Source organism: Narcine bancroftii, chromosome 14, assembly GCF_036971445.1.
Source record: "Narcine bancroftii isolate sNarBan1 chromosome 14, sNarBan1.hap1, whole genome shotgun sequence".
NCBI lineage: Eukaryota > Metazoa > Chordata > Chondrichthyes > Torpediniformes > Narcinidae > Narcine > Narcine bancroftii.
In genome coordinates this window covers 47311079-47315194 of record NC_091482.1, presented here as the reverse complement: position 1 = coordinate 47315194, position 4116 = coordinate 47311079, and positions in this window count along the sequence as shown.

Here is a 4116-nt window from a genome sequence, read left to right as displayed (position 1 = left end):
GTAACAAGGAACCAATGTAAGAATATTTTTGGCATAATCAGATTTAAATAAGATTTAAAATTTGGATTAAACATAGGAAATATGGTGCATATTAAAACTACTGACTAGTTCATTTTTTCAGTAATTTTGATGGAAAAATACAAACTAATTTTTGATCAGTAAAAAAAAAATGGTAGAAGTCTTTCTTTCTACTTTTGAACTCTCAGAAGATGGGTGATTGGCGGGTCTGATGGGCTTCCATATCCTGATAAAGGAAGTCGAGGCTCTTGGGGCCGTGGCCAAAACTGCTGCAACATCTTGCCCTTTTGTAGGACAGATGTTCCCAAGAGTTGATGGACACGCTGTACATTTCCCAGCATGCTTGAGAGCATCCTTGAATTGTTTCCTCTCCATCAAGTAGATTTTTTTTCTGCTGTGGATGGTGCTCAATCAAGTTTATCTTTCAGGAGTTTGGTGGCTGGTATGCAAATAATGTAGCCTGTGCAATGAAGTAGACAATATAATTGAATGGTTAATGTGAGTTTATTGCATTTACATAGGTACAATATACTGAAATTCTTGTTGCAGGCAACAGATACATAAGGTACACCAACTACAATATTTAAAAAAAATTAAATGACCACAAATGCAAGACAGAAAAAAGATAATAAATAAAAATAGATAATATTCACAGTTGCAGTTAGTACAAGAAAAAAAATGATCTCAGTAGAACAGATGGATCTTTTGATGGTCCTGGAGTAATTAGTGGTTAGGGCTTTTGAACTTTCTCTCTGAATGGAGCAGCAGGATGAGAGTGAGAGGAGTCATTAGATGCTTTCAATGGACAGAAGGTTGGTGCTTATGAAGGATTTAGCTATGTTTGCTGCTGCTTTTCTTTTTTTTCAGCCTTGTGCATTCCTGGGCTGGTCTCCTGATTGGGATCTGCTGAACAAATTGAAGATCTTGTGGGAGGGATGAAAAGTCCCAGATCCCGCTTTGATTATTAGTTTTGCTGTTAAATGCTGAACTGCAATCAATGGATCCTAACCTTGCACAAGTTTGCTTGTGGTCCAGTAGAGGGCCAATGAGATGGCATCTGCTGTTGACCTGTTGTGAAGATGGGCAAATTGAAGTGTGTCTAGGTCCTTCCTGAGATAGTACTTGATTGTTCTCCATAACTGGTTAGTATAGCTGTTAGCACAGTGCTGTTACAGTGCCAGTGACCTGGGTTTGAATCCTGCACTGACTTTTAAGGGGTTTGTACGTTCTCCCCATGTCTGCGTGGGTTTTCTCTGAGTGTTCCAGTTTCCAAACCCCCACCCCATTAAATGTACAGGGATTATAGGTCAATTGGGTGTAGTTGGGCAGCATGGGCTCATGGGGCGGAAGGACCTGTTACCATGCTGTATGTCTAAATTTTTAAAAATTAACCAGCCTCTCAAACCATTTTATCATGGTAGATAGAAGTACTTTGAAAACTCCTGGGAAAAAAACCTCAGCTAGTTAGTACACTAGGCAGATGCTTTGAGGATTCACCCTCCCAAAGATTCTTTTTGCATGCATCAGTCTTAGGAACTGGGACCACTCAGTTTGTGAGGGTGTGTTATTACTTTCCTATTGAAGAGGGCAGAGATTTGTTTTTTTGCAGTACATGAAACTATCTCATTTTGTCTTGAGATGTGATGGCACAACTATAGAGTATCTGTCTAAAACTCCAGCTTAGTCTGCATGAATTTTTACCATGGTGGTGGGAGAAATAGTGTTGGTTTACTTTCAGGAGGATTTGAAGGTTTTGTGGGCATTCTCAATGCTTTGAAGTGCCACTTGTAGTTAGCCATGTTTCAGAAGGAGAGGGATACCTGCAGCCTGGTTGATCATGAGTGTTATGCCTCACTTGAGATAGTCTTCAAATACTTTTCCCCATGTTGGTATACTGAAGGTGATGGTGAATTTCATCATTAATGTTATGACCCTGTTAAGAGTTGGATTTACCCCCATTCTACCATTGGTGGCTTTGCAGACCATCTCTAGGGTAGAGGTTCTGAACCTTTTTCTCCCCACTCACATTCCACCTGAAGTAATCCCTTACTCACCACAGAACACATATGGCATGGGTTGAGAACTACTAGTCTAGGGAAGCCACAACCAGATCACATGCTACTGATGTCCCCTAAATTCAGTATCACAAAACTTTGCACGGAAATTGAGAATGCTCTCTCATCCCTTGCCTCATGGATGTGCCAAATAGTTTCCATTGCAACAATTTCTAATTCTCCATCAACTCATCCAATTTCTCAAAGACTAGAAAATATATCTTGGAGCTAAACACATATTCTAGTTTCCAGTAGTATTCTTACACAACACTTGTTGAGACCTGCACACAGTTAACACAATATTCATATTTAAGAATACACATTTCAATGCAGTCTCTAAGCTAGTATGCTTCAGTGATTTAGATGCTTGTCCAAATATTGTGAGAATACCTGCTTCTACCATCTATACAGTATGCTTTAGATTCCCATAACAGTCTGGAATATTTCTCATCAGTCCCTAAGGATTTATTCACCTTTAAGCCTGCTACAACATCCAATACACTCTCTCTATTGATAACTTCTGCAGAATTCCACCAAACCCTCCTCACCCTTAATCTCCATGAAATGGCATTTGAATACAAGTCCACACATTATATTTGATTCATTATTGTAAATCTTTGTAATAAGAGTGCATCCAGAATTAATAATTTCAGGTAATGCAGTAAAGTAGATCATTTGTATTATGTAATTATCCTCCAGTCATATTTGGTGGATAAATGATGTCTAAGCTCTGCTATAATTTCGGTCACGTCTTAAAGTTTGGCAATAGTTATGTCAATAATGTTGAATGAACAGAGACTCTGTCACGGCATCCAAGTCACTGGTGTCAATACGAAAATAGTATTACCTCGCAAATTTTATCAGTGTGGGTGCGTCACACGAACAGGTCAAATTTATCATGTATTACAATTCAAATATTTGGGGGGAAAAACACTGTATTGTCTAATGCGTGATTTATACTTTGTTACCAAATACGGAAGGCATCAAAGTTTAACCTTTGCATCAAAACGGGGCATTCGCGTGGCCGCAGGTGACAAATGCCTCAGGAAATATTGGAAGAAAAACTTGAAAGTCTGCAGACCCCGTGGTGAAAGTGGAAAAACAATGCTGGAGAAACTCAGCAGGGCACTGGACTTCATGTGGTAAAGGTAGACAGCCACTTCATGTGGTAAAGGTGCACAGCCACTTCATGTGGCTGAGGCAAAGGTGCACAGCCACTTCATGTGGCTGAGGTAAAGGTGCACGGCCACTTCGTGTGGCTGAGGCAAAGGTGCACGGCCACTTCGTGTGGCTGAGGCAAAGGTGCACGGCCACTTCGTGCGGCTGAGGCAAAGGTGCACGGCCACTTCGTGCGGCTGAGGTAAAGGGGCACGGCCACTTCGTGTGGCTGAGGCAAAGGGGCACAGCCACTTCGTGTGGCTGAGGCAAAGGTGCACGGCCACTTCGTGTGGCTGAGGCAAAGGTGCACGGCCACTTCGTGTGGCTGAGGCAAAGGTGCACGGCCACTTCGTGTGGCTGAGGCAAAGGTGCACGGCCACTTCGTGTGGCTAAGGTAAAGGTGCACGGCCACTTCGTGTGGCTGAGGCAAAGGTGCACGGCCACTTCATAAGGTAAAAATGCACGGCCACTTCATAAGGTAAAGTTGCACGGCCATTTCGTGTGGCTGAGGTAAAGGTGCACGGCCACTTCGTGTGGCTGAGGTAAAGGTGCACGGCCACTTCATGTGGCTAAGGTAAAGGTGCACGGCCACTTCGTGTGGCTGAGGCAAAGGTGCACGGCCACTTCATGTGGCTAAGGTAAAGGTGCACGGCCACTTCGTGTGGCTAAGGTAAAGGTGCACGGCCACTTCGTGTGGCTGAGGCAAAGGTGCACGGCCACTTAGTGTGGCTCAGGTAAAGGTGCATGGCCACTTCATGTGACTAAGACACATAAGATTTTGGGTTTGAGTCCTTCAAGAAGGTTTGAGCAAAATGTACTCAGGTGCCTGGTTTGGGCTCCTTGATGAGGGGCTCAAGCCCAAAACGTTGGCTATTTATCTTCATCA